This window comes from Electrophorus electricus, chromosome 1 (genome assembly GCF_041902795.1).
Source record: "Electrophorus electricus isolate QZ-2024a chromosome 1, ASM4190279v1, whole genome shotgun sequence".
Lineage (NCBI taxonomy): Eukaryota > Metazoa > Chordata > Actinopteri > Gymnotiformes > Gymnotidae > Electrophorus > Electrophorus electricus.
Window position 1 is genome coordinate 12,106,126 of NC_137497.1, and position 12,799 is coordinate 12,118,924.

The 12,799-nt window shown below is 38.1% G+C and overlaps 3 non-coding genes across 3 annotated transcripts; all 3 read left to right on the forward strand.

Moving 5' to 3' along the window:
* The first annotated feature begins 4,373 nt into the window (after positions 1-4,373).
* Positions 4,374-4,492, forward strand: LOC145659770 (5S ribosomal RNA). Its single transcript, XR_014125908.1, has one exon. It is a non-coding gene; the product is annotated as a 5S ribosomal RNA (ribosomal RNA).
* A 2,346-nt stretch (positions 4,493-6,838) lies between these two features.
* Positions 6,839-6,957, forward strand: LOC145659782 (5S ribosomal RNA). Its single transcript, XR_014125928.1, has one exon. It is a non-coding gene; the product is annotated as a 5S ribosomal RNA (ribosomal RNA).
* A 3,033-nt stretch (positions 6,958-9,990) lies between these two features.
* LOC145659794 (5S ribosomal RNA) lies at positions 9,991-10,109 on the forward strand. Its single transcript, XR_014125934.1, has one exon. It is a non-coding gene; the product is annotated as a 5S ribosomal RNA (ribosomal RNA).
* The last annotated feature ends 2,690 nt before the right edge of the window (positions 10,110-12,799 follow it).

Genomic DNA, 12,799 nt, shown 5'->3' on the forward strand with positions numbered 1-12,799 from the left:
GTGATGGTATAGTAATTATGCTGTGTGATAATATGTAAATGTAGTCAGTGATGGTGCAGTAATTATGCTGTGTGTTAATATGTAAATGTAGTCAGTGATGGTGTAGTAATTATGCTGTGTGTTAATATGTAAATGTAGTCAGTGATGGTGCAGTAATTATGCAGTGTGTTAATAAGTAAATGTAGTCAGTGATGGTGCAGTAATTATGCTGTGTGTTAATATGACAGACTGGAGCTTCAGCAGTGATCATAGTTATGACGGAGCACAGGTGGTGATCAGGGTGGTGGTGGTTGTTGTTGTTGTGTACACCCCCCCCTTTGTGTGGCTCATTCTCTCCACTGGTTCATTCACTTTGAACTCTGAGTATGTTTCTATTCTACATTTACAACAATATCTCTCTACAAGATCCAGATTTGTTTTAGTTTGATTTCTAAACAGTTCTCCATCACTGTAATAGTTACTTCCTGATGCTGAGCTCACTAGAGGACACAGACACAAATCTGTAGAAGTGGTTACTATGGTAACTGCTGAAACATTATGCATACCTACTTGTTAAGATCTTGTGCAGTGATGCTGTTGTGATCTTTCTGTCAGGAACTGGAGCTGAACTGCCCCAATCCCACAATCATTCTAGATCCCGTCACCGTGACCAATCTCGTGCATACACATATAATTATAACTCTATATGTTTAAATACACACACACACACACACTACGAGATCCTGTGATGTAATTTAATGCAACTGTAAATACTTTTGTCAAGTCATGGAAAAACAGGTAATCTGTAACATCTTTTAAATAGTTTAAATAGTTTAGTTGCCATTTGTCAACATGTTTTATTTAAGAGTTCCCCTTATTGTTCAGGTTATTGTAACGGTGAGTGATAATGAGGCGGTTGCATGTGCGTAGGAGAGCGAAATTTATTAGGGGCAAATCCAGAGTCGTAGTCAGAGTAGTCCAGGGTCATAGAATGCATAACAAAAACAAGAGCTATCTGCCATTCATACAAAGGCAAGGAAGCTGATGGGCTATTTTAGTTTTATTTAAGTTAATTAACTATTTAAGTTCATAAAATTATTTTCACATTTGTTTACACATTGTGTTATATTGCTACATATGTAACGTTTAGGTTTTTATCGTTAAAGGGGAAGCTGGAGCTTGTTCAAGAGCATATGGGAAAACCAAAAAAGAAACTGATTCAGGAGGTTGAAACAAGGTGGTACAGCAGCTTTCAAATGCTGGAGCGATTAGTAGAACTCAGGGAGCCTGTAAGCACTGGCAGGCTTACAAACTGGTATTCCTGCTCTGACCTCTGATGAGTACAATAATGTTTGTGAGCTCCTGTCTATATGTCTCCTTTTCACAAGGCCACTGTGGTGCTGTCAGAGGAGAAAAAGGTATCTGGCTGCAAAGTGGTGCTATTATTGAAAATGGTGGAAAAGATGCTCCAGGAAGAGGCAGCAAAGGTAACGGTAGCTAGTGAACTGGGAGAGACCTCATCAGGCTCCTTAGGGAAAAGCTCCACACAGCATGAGCATTATATCGCTGGGACCGCTGCTAGACCCAAGATACAAATCACTTGGATCCTTTATCCAAAAAAGGCAGATGAAGGAATAAAACAACTCACCTTTGAATCTGCCAATGTAATAGGGTCTAGACAGTCACATTCAACCCCAGCTGCAGCGTCAACATCACAGGATGCTATAGCTGAAAGACCTGGTTAGTATTTTTGCATTGGTTTAAAGTCAATTTCAGAGTTATGATCTCATTCATATTATCTGGTTTTGCTTCTCAGGAAACAAACTGTGGTGTCATTTTGATGCCACGTTCATGGAGGCCAGAAGAACTCACAATGTCACTGCTGATGCCACAGTTGAAATGCAGACCTGGCAGAACTGAAGAAAAGCAGAACACAGGGTCCCCTCCAGTACTGGGAGAGGCAGAGGTGCATATATCCAAATCTCTACAGGTTTGCTGTGGGATACTTGTGCACCTCTGCCTCCTCAGTACCACGTGAAAGTGTTTTCTTCAAAGCCAGGGAAGTTATTTTCAAACAGAGAAACCAACTGAGTCCAAGCACAGTGGAAAAAATATTATTTCTTAATAAAAGTGAATAAAGTCACCACAGTATTCATAAGCATAACCATTTTCCCATCTTTGAAAAACACTGCAACAGTCTTAAAAACATCTCAACATAAACATCTCATGTCCTATTTGGTTTATTTAAACATTGACTGAAAGCAACCTGTTTTTTGACACTAGTAGACCTCCAAAACCATTACCTACACATCAAAAACAGATTAGATGAATGAATGAACCACACAAAATCATATTAAGGTGTTTTTATTTCTATTGTTGGCAGTGACTATTCCCATGCTGTCACTGGTGCAAAACAGCCAAGAGATCCATCACAAATAGTTGAAATGACAATAAAGGTTTAGCCAGCAGGGGGGTTTGTGTGCACATGAAGCCTCCAGATATGAACCTTTTTTTGAACCAATTGGATGGAAAGCTTCAAGGCTTCATCTGGCAATCACTACAAAAACAAACAAAAATGTTTTAAAAAATAGAATTTAGCATTTACAAGTTACAAGTTCAATAAAAGAAAATCAGCAATCATAAATTCTCCAAAATAAGTCAACATCAAAACTCCACTCTTGAAATTTCCTTTGGAAACAAATACAAGGAAAAACAGGAAATTGGGTGATGTCACTTCCTGTCTTTAAGCAGGACGATTCCCCATAAAGCTCCCCTTCAAAGACAACATGGAAGACTCTCCACAAAAAAGTCACAGGTAAGTTCATTTTTTCTTAATATACTTTTGTTTTACCTACTTTGTTAAAATATACAAACTTTTCTGTGTTAATCCTGTGTTTTAATTTACATACATATATAAATATATATACACACAGCATATGTGCATTTCAAACACACAGTCCATGAACACATTGTGGTGGAGGGTAACCATCACAAGACATTATACTCATACTGTGTGCATCTGCACCTGTCTCACTCCACCACACAGAAAACAGCATGAAAAACCTTTCCCAGTTTCCAAAGATTTCCAACTTTAATGTGTTGATTTGTACAGAGACTTCAATACAGTGAGTTATGATTCCAAAGCATGTGTAACTTGTAGAACAGCGTGTATCATATGTACAGAAATAAACTGCAGCTGAAGAGTCCTTTAGCATCATTTATTGTGCATGTGTTTTTTTTGGGGACTTCTCACTGGTACTCACAATTTATTATTACATGGGTAGTACACACACACACACACACACACATACTAACAAGCAATTTTTACATGTTTATATGTCATCAAAGGTACAGAGATATTATTGTTTATTTTATGTTTCTTTTGAAAATGTTACTTTGCTAATCGCAATGTCATGAAATCTTGTATCCTGTGTAAAAACCCCAGCTGCTGTGGTTGCTATGGTGACAGCGATGCTTGTTAATGTTAGCGCAGATCTTTTCGACATGTTATTGTGTTGTTTTTTGTTGTTGTGATTTTCTATCTTTCATTGGTTAAATGATAGAATATGGGTTTTCTGGTTAAGTTTCACTTTCTAAATGTTTACTCGATTTGTAATCAACTCGTTATTTTTAGTATTTTAACATGCTGTTTGTAGTGGTTGATCATTCCTGTTCATATTTGTTATTATGACATTAGGCTACTTACGTTATTTATGTGACCTACAGGACATTGTTGTGCTGCGCTTAACATTACACAGCACAATATAGCAACTTAGATTTCCAGATGAAATTTTTTTTTTACTAACGGACCTTGAGGGGAGGAGAGTCTGCCAGTCTCTCTCTCTCTCACATGCACACACACGCACGCAATTTCATTTTTCCATGTTTTTACAGTAAAGGTTCACAGACCCAGTACTGCCGCTTGCCTCGTGATGTTAACAGTGCCAGAACAAAACGCAGCATCACAGCGAGTAGACAGAATTGTCGGGGTACACAAGCTGGCTTGGTATTGTGAAACAGTGCGGTTGTGCACAGCTGGATCTCTTGAGTTGTCGCGTATTTGTTCACTGAACGTATGGATGGACAGGTAGCTAGCTCACGTTAGTTGTAGGAACTAAGCACAGCTTAGCTTGCTCTAGCTAGAAGTGTCCAATACAGCGATACGCTGTATAATGATCCCATAAAGTAAACTTCATATCATTTTAAGCAACGGATCATCCAGCATATTGCAGAGAGGAAGAGCATGTTAAAGCAATGAAAAAAAGAAAGCAAAAACATGAAGGCATTGTGTAAGGCATTGTTTTATCGCTTCGACAAGAGCTTAATCGGGTGATTGTGTCTGTAGCCACGCTGTCGATGTATTGCATAAAGGCGCATTTTTCGCCGCTTTCATCGCTTACGGCCATACCACTCTGAACACGCCCGATCTCGTCCGATCTCGGAAGCTAAGCAGGGTCGGGCCTGGTTAGTACTTGGATGGGAGACCGCCTGGGAATACCAGGTGCTGTAAGCTTTTCTTCTTAGCTATGTTTCTTTTCATTTTTGCCTCTTTTCACGTACAACGTGGCTTCATTTCTTTAGGGTTTTATTTTATGCTTTCTTTCTTGCTTTTAGGTTTAGAACTGTAGCATTTTGGAGCTTAGTAAGTGCACCGGGTTCTCATAAACGTATGTATGTTTGTCTTATCAATTTCACCAAAACAACTCCATGTTTCTTTACTTTTACATCTTTCTCTTACCTTCATGTATTATGCCGTTTGTGTGTGCGAACACTTTCGGAGCAATTATCTAGGTGCGTTGGACCGCACGCCACTCAAAGCTTTTATTAACGGAACTGGAGGTTGGTTGCGTCGAGTTCAACTCCGTCCAATCATTTTGGGATTAGAACATGGTTTTACTCTTGAATCCCTTTCGACATTATATGTGCTATGTACATTTTAATGGGTGTTGTTTTGGGAAGGGATAGACTAATTTTAGTTACTGCAGCCTTTCTTTCGTTTGCTAACTATATTCATTCTGTTCCTTCTACCAGGGGAGCCAAGTCTGTCTCTCACTCATACATACACATACACACACACACACACACACACACACACACACACACATTAACAATTCTCCAAAATAAGTCAACATCAAAACTCCACTCTTGAAATTTCCTTTGGAAACTAATACAAGGAAAAACAGGAAATTGGGTGATGTCACTTCCTGTCTTTAAGCAGGACAATTCCCCATAAAGCTCCCCTTCAAAGACAACATGGAAGACTCTCCACAAAAAAGTCACAGGTAAGTTCATTTTTTCTTAATATACTTTTGTTTTACCTACTTTGTTAAAATATACCAACTTTTCTGTGTTAATCCTGTGTTTTAATTTACATACATATATAAATATATATACACACAGCATATGTGCATTTCAAACCCACAGTCCATGAACACACTGTGGTGGAGGGTAACTATCACAAGACATTACACTCATACTGTGTGCATCTGTGCCTGTATCACTCCACCACACAGAAAACAGCATGAAAAACCTTTCCCAGTTTCCAAAGATTTCCAACTTTAATGTGTTGATTTGTACAGAGACTTCTACATGTGTAACTTGTAGAACAGCGTGTATCATATGTACAGAAATAAACTGCAGCTGAAGAGTCCTTTAGCATCATTTATTGTGCATGTGTTTTTTTTGGGGACTTCTCACTGGTGCTCACAATTTATTATTACATGGGTAGTACACACACACACACACACACACACACACACACACACGCGCACACACATACTAACAAGCAATTTTTACATGTTTATATGTCATCAAAGGTACAGAGATATTATTGTTTATTTAATGTTTCTTTTGAAAATGTTAGTTTGCTAATCGCAATGTCATGAAATCTTGTATCCTGTGTAAAAACCCCAGCTGCTGTGGTTGCTATGGTGACAGCGATGCTTGTTAATGTTAGCGCAGATCTTTTCGACATGTTATGTTGTTTTTTGTTGTTGTGATTTTCTATCTTTCATTGGTTAAATGATAGAATATGGGTTTTCTGGTTAAGTTTCACTTTCTAAATGTTTACTCGATTTGTAATCAACTCGTTATTTTTAGTATTTTAACATGCTGTTTGTAGTGGTTGATCATTCCTGTTCATATTTGTTATTATGACATTAGGCTACTTACGTTATTTATGTGACCTACAGGACATTGTTGTGCTGCGCTTAACATTACACAGCACAATATAGCAACTTAGATTTCCAGATGAAATTTTTTTTTTACTAACGGACCTTGAGGGGAGGAGAGTCTGCCAGTCTCTCTCTCTCTCACATGCACACACACGCACGCAATTTCATTTTTCCATGTTTTTACAGTAAAGGTTCACAGACCCAGTACTGCCGCTTGCCTCGTGATGTTAACAGTGCCAGAACAAAACGCAGCATCACAGCGAGTAGACAGAATTGTCGGGGTACACAAGCTGGCTTGGTATTGTGAAACAGTGCGGTTGTGCACAGCTGGATCTCTTGAGTTGTCGCGTATTTGTTCACTGAACGTATGGATGGACAGGTAGCTAGCTCACGTTAGTTGTAGGAACTAAGCACAGCTTAGCTTGCTCTAGCTAGAAGTGTCCAATACAGCGATACGCTGTATAATGATCCCATAAAGTAAACTTCATATCATTTTAAGCAACGGATCATCCAGCATATTGCAGAGAGGAAGAGCATGTTAAAGCAATGAAAAAAAGAAAGCAAAAACATGAAGGCATTGTGTAAGGCATTGTTTTATCGCTTCGACAAGAGCTTAATCGGGTGATTGTGTCTGTAGCCACGCTGTCGATGTATTGCATAAAGGCGCATTTTTCGCCGCTTTCATCGCTTACGGCCATACCACTCTGAACACGCCCGATCTCGTCCGATCTCGGAAGCTAAGCAGGGTCGGGCCTGGTTAGTACTTGGATGGGAGACCGCCTGGGAATACCAGGTGCTGTAAGCTTTTCTTCTTAGCTATGTTTCTTTTCATTTTTGCCTCTTTTCACGTACAACGTGGCTTCATTTCTTTAGGGTTTTATTTTATGCTTTCTTTCTTGCTTTTAGGTTTAGAACTGTAGCATTTTGGAGCTTAGTAAGTGCACCGGGTTCTCATAAACGTATGTATGTTTGTCTTATCAATTTCACCAAAACAACTCCATGTTTCTTTACTTTTACATCTTTCTCTTACCTTCATGTATTATGCCGTTTGTGTGTGCGAACACTTTCGGAGCAATTATCTAGGTGCGTTGGACCGCACGCCACTCAAAGCTTTTATTAACGGAACTGGAGGTTGGTTGCGTCGAGTTCAACTCCGTCCAATCATTTTGGGATTAGAACATGGTTTTACTCTTGAATCCCTTTCGACATTATATGTGCTATGTACATTTTAATGGGTGTTGTTTTGGGAAGGGATAGACTAATTTTAGTTACTGCAGCCTTTCTTTCGTTTGCTAACTATATTCATTCTGTTCCTTCTACCAGGGGAGCCAAGTCTGTCTCTCACTCATACATACACACACACACACACACACACACACACACACACACACACACACACACACACACACACCACACATTAACAAGCAGTTGATTTTTTACATGTTTATATATCATCACAGGTACAGAGATATTTTTTATTTTATGTTTCTTTTGAAAATGTTAGTTTGCTAATCGCAATGTAATGAAATCTTGTATCCTGTAGAAAACCACAGTGGAAAAAATATTATTTCTTAATAAAAGTGAATAAAGTCACCACAGTATTCATAAGCATAACCATTTTTCCCATCTTTGAAAAACACTGCAACAGTCTTAAAAACATCTCAACATAAACATCTCATGTCCTATTTGGTTTATTTAAACATTGACTGAAATCAACCTGTTTTTTGACACTAGTAGACCTCCAAAACCATTACCTACACATCAAAAACAGATTAGATGAATGAATGAACCACACAAAATCATATTAAGGTGTTTTTATTTCTATTGTTGGCAGTGACTATTCCCATGCTGTCACTGGTGCAAAACAGCCAAGAGATCCATCACAAATAGTTGAAATGACAATAAAGGTTTAGCCAGCAGGGGGGTTTGTGTGCACATGAAGCCTCCAGATATGAACCTTTTTTTGAACCAATTGGATGGAAAGCTTCAAGGATTCATCTGGCAATCACTACAAAAACAAACAAAAATGTTTTAAAAAATAGAATTTAGCATTTACAAGTTACAAGTTCAATAAAAGAAAATCAGCAATCATAAATTCTCCAAAATAAGTCAACATCAAAACTCCACTCTTGAAATTTCCTTTGGAAACTAATACAAGGAAAAACAGGAAATTGGGTGATGTCACTTCCTGTCTTTAAGCAGGACAATTCCCCATAAAGCTCCCCTTCAAAGACAACATGGAAGACTCTCCACAAAAAAGTCACAGGTAAGTTCATTTTTTCTTAATATACTTTTGTTTTACCTACTTTGTTAAAATATACCAACTTTTCTGTGTTAATCCTGTGTTTTAATTTACATACATATATAAATATATATACACACAGCATATGTGCATTTCAAACCCACAGTCCATGAACACACTGTGGTGGAGGGTAACTATCACAAGACATTACACTCATACTGTGTGCATCTGTGCCTGTATCACTCCACCACACAGAAAACAGCATGAAAAACCTTTCCCAGTTTCCAAAGATTTCCAACTTTAATGTGTTGATTTGTACAGAGACTTCTACATGTGTAACTTGTAGAACAGCGTGTATCATATGTACAGAAATAAACTGCAGCTGAAGAGTCCTTTAGCATCATTTATTGTGCATGTGTTTTTTTTGGGGACTTCTCACTGGTGCTCACAATTTATTATTACATGGGTAGTACACACACACACACACACACACACACACGCGCGCACACACATACTAACAAGCAATTTTTACATGTTTATATGTCATCAAAGGTACAGAGATATTATTGTTTATTTAATGTTTCTTTTGAAAATGTTAGTTTGCTAATCGCAATGTCATGAAATCTTGTATCCTGTGTAAAAACCCCAGCTGCTGTGGTTGCTATGGTGACAGCGATGCTTGTTAATGTTAGCGCAGATCTTTTCGACATGTTATTATGTTGTTTTTTGTTGTTGTGATTTTCTATCTTTCATTGGTTAAATGATAGAATATGGGTTTTCTGGTTAAGTTTCACTTTCTAAATGTTTACTCGATTTGTAATCAACTCGTTATTTTTAGTATTTTAACATGCTGTTTGTAGTGGTTGATCATTCCTGTTCATATTTGTTATTATGACATTAGGCTACTTACGTTATTTATGTGACCTACAGGACATTGTTGTGCTGCGCTTAACATTACACAGCACAATATAGCAACTTAGATTTCCAGATGAAATTTTTTTTTTACTAACGGACCTTGAGGGGAGGAGAGTCTGCCAGTCTCTCTCTCTCACATGCACACACACGCACGCAATTTCATTTTTCCATGTTTTTACAGTAAAGGTTCACAGACCCAGTACTGCCGCTTGCCTCGTGATGTTAACAGTGCCAGAACAAAACGCAGCATCACAGCGAGTAGACAGAATTGTCGGGGTACACAAGCTGGCTTGGTATTGTGAAACAGTGCGGTTGTGCACAGCTGGATCTCTTGAGTTGTCGCGTATTTGTTCACTGAACGTATGGATGGACAGGTAGCTAGCTCACGTTAGTTGTAGGAACTAAGCACAGCTTAGCTTGCTCTAGCTAGAAGTGTCCAATACAGCGATACGCTGTATAATGATCCCATAAAGTAAACTTCATATCATTTTAAGCAACGGATCATCCAGCATATTGCAGAGAGGAAGAGCATGTTAAAGCAATGAAAAAAAGAAAGCAAAAACATGAAGGCATTGTGTAAGGCATTGTTTTATCGCTTCGACAAGAGCTTAATCGGGTGATTGTGTCTGTAGCCACGCTGTCGATGTATTGCATAAAGGCGCATTTTTCGCCGCTTTCATCGCTTACGGCCATACCACTCTGAACACGCCCGATCTCGTCCGATCTCGGAAGCTAAGCAGGGTCGGGCCTGGTTAGTACTTGGATGGGAGACCGCCTGGGAATACCAGGTGCTGTAAGCTTTTCTTCTTAGCTATGTTTCTTTTCATTTTTGCCTCTTTTCACGTACAACGTGGCTTCATTTCTTTAGGGTTTTATTTTATGCTTTCTTTCTTGCTTTTAGGTTTAGAACTGTAGCATTTTGGAGCTTAGTAAGTGCACCGGGTTCTCATAAACGTATGTATGTTTGTCTTATCAATTTCACCAAAACAACTCCGTTTCTTTACTTTTACATCTTTCTCTTACCTTCATGTATTATGCCGTTTGTGTGTGCGAACACTTTCGGAGCAATTATCTAGGTGCGTTGGACCGCACGCCACTCAAAGCTTTTATTAACGGAACTGGAGGTTGGTTGCGTCGAGTTCAACTCCGTCCAATCATTTTGGGATTAGAACATGGTTTTACTCTTGAATCCCTTTCGACATTATATGTGCTATGTACATTTTAATGGGTGTTGTTTTGGGAAGGGATAGACTAATTTTAGTTACTGCAGCCTTTCTTTCGTTTGCTAACTATATTCATTCTGTTCCTTCTACCAGGGGAGCCAAGTCTGTCTCTCACTCATACATACACACACACACACACACACACACACACACACACACACACACCACACATTAACAAGCAGTTGATTTTTTACATGTTTATATATCATCACAGGTACAGAGATATTATTTTTTATTTTATGTTTCTTTTGAAAATGTTAGTTTGCTAATCGCAATGTAATGAAATCTTGTATCCTGTGGAAAAGCACAGTGGAAAAAATATTATTTCTTAATAAAAGTGAATAAAGTCACCACAGTATTCATAAGCATAACCATTTTTCCCATCTTTGAAAAACACTGCAACAGTCTTAAAAACATCTCAACATAAACATCTCATGTCCTATTTGGTTTATTTAAACATTGACTGAAATCAACCTGTTTTTTGACACTAGTAGACCTCCAAAACCATTACCTACACATCAAAAACAGATTAGATGAATGAATGAACCACACAAAATCATATTAAGGTGTTTTTATTTCTATTGTTGGCAGTGACTATTCCCATGCTGTCACTGGTGCAAAACAGCCAAGAGATCCATCACAAATAGTTGAAATGACAATAAAGGTTTAGCCAGCAGGGGGGTTTGTGTGCACATGAAGCCTCCAGATATGAACCTTTTTTTGAACCAATTGGATGGAAAGCTTCAAGGATTCATCTGGCAATCACTACAAAAACAAACAAAAATGTTTTAAAAAATAGAATTTAGCATTTACAAGTTACAAGTTCAATAAAAGAAAATCAGCAATCATAAATTCTCCAAAATAAGTCAACATCAAAACTCCACTCTTGAAATTTCCTTTGGAAACTAATACAAGGAAAAACAGGAAATTGGGTGATGTCACTTCCTGTCTTTAAGCAGGACAATTCCCCATAAAGCTCCCCTTCAAAGACAACATGGAAGACTCTCCACAAAAAAGTCACAGGTAAGTTCATTTTTTCTTAATATACTTTTGTTTTACCTACTTTGTTAAAATATACCAACTTTTCTGTGTTAATCCTGTGTTTTAATTTACATACATATATAAATATATATACACACAGCATATGTGCATTTCAAACCCACAGTCCATGAACACACTGTGGTGGAGGGTAACTATCACAAGACATTACACTCATACTGTGTGCATCTGTGCCTGTATCACTCCACCACACAGAAAACAGCATGAAAAACCTTTCCCAGTTTCCAAAGATTTCCAACTTTAATGTGTTGATTTGTACAGAGACTTCTACATGTGTAACTTGTAGAACAGCGTGTATCATATGTACAGAAATAAACTGCAGCTGAAGAGTCCTTTAGCATCATTTATTGTGCATGTGTTTTTTTTGGGGACTTCTCACTGGTGCTCACAATTTATTATTACATGGGTAGTACACACACACACACACACACACACACACACACGCGCACACACATACTAACAAGCAATTTTTACATGTTTATATGTCATCAAAGGTACAGAGATATTATTGTTTATTTAATGTTTCTTTTGAAAATGTTAGTTTGCTAATCGCAATGTCATGAAATCTTGTATCCTGTGTAAAAACCCCAGCTGCTGTGGTTGCTATGGTGACAGCGATGCTTGTTAATGTTAGCGCAGATCTTTTCGACATGTTATTATGTTGTTTTTTGTTGTTGTGAATTTCTATCTTTCATTGGTTAAATGATAGAATATGGGTTTTCTGGTTAAGTTTCACTTTCTAAATGTTTACTCGATTTGTAATCAACTCGTTATTTTTAGTATTTTAACATGCTGTTTGTAGTGGTTGATCATTCCTGTTCATATTTGTTATTATGACATTAGGCTACTTACGTTATTTATGTGACCTACAGGACATTGTTGTGCTGCGCTTAACATTACACAGCACAATATAGCAACTTAGATTTCCAGATGAAATTTTTTTTTTACTAACGGACCTTGAGGGGAGGAGAGTCTGCCAGTCTCTCTCTCTCTCACATGCACACACACGCACGCAATTTCATTTTTCCATGTTTTTACAGTAAAGGTTCACAGACCCAGTACTGCCGCTTGCCTCGTGATGTTAACAGTGCCAGAACAAAACGCAGCATCACAGCGAGTAGACAGAATTGTCGGGGTACACAAGCTGGCTTGGTATTGTGAAACAGTGCGGTTGTGCACAGCTGGATCTCTTGAGTTGTCGCGTATTT